Here is a 380-nt window from a genome sequence, read left to right as displayed (position 1 = left end):
GGGGACCAGGGGCAGTGTGACAGGGACAGTGTGACAGGGACAGTGTCACCTCCCGCTGACGGCCAGCGCCTCCCTGCGACAGTGACAGGGACACCGGCAATACCGGGGACACCCGGACAGCGGGGTTGGAACAGGAGGGACACTCAGGGGACACCGAGGGGACACACAGGGTCGGAACAGGGTCACAGCCGGTGAGGGGACACCGAGAGGACACAAGGGGCGGAACCGGGGACACCGAGGGGGGACAGGGCGGCCGCGAACACCGCGGGAAACGCGGGGCCTTGAAGAGCGGGAGGGACACGAGGGGACAGAGCGCGACACGAGGGACCCGGGAGGGGACACGAGGGACACGGAGGGGACACAGCGCGACACGAGGGACC

Source organism: Geospiza fortis, unplaced genomic scaffold (genome assembly GCF_000277835.1).
Source record: "Geospiza fortis unplaced genomic scaffold, GeoFor_1.0 scaffold2674, whole genome shotgun sequence".
In the NCBI taxonomy this organism is placed as follows: Eukaryota; Metazoa; Chordata; class Aves; order Passeriformes; family Thraupidae; genus Geospiza; species Geospiza fortis.
This window is presented reverse-complemented; position numbering follows the sequence as displayed.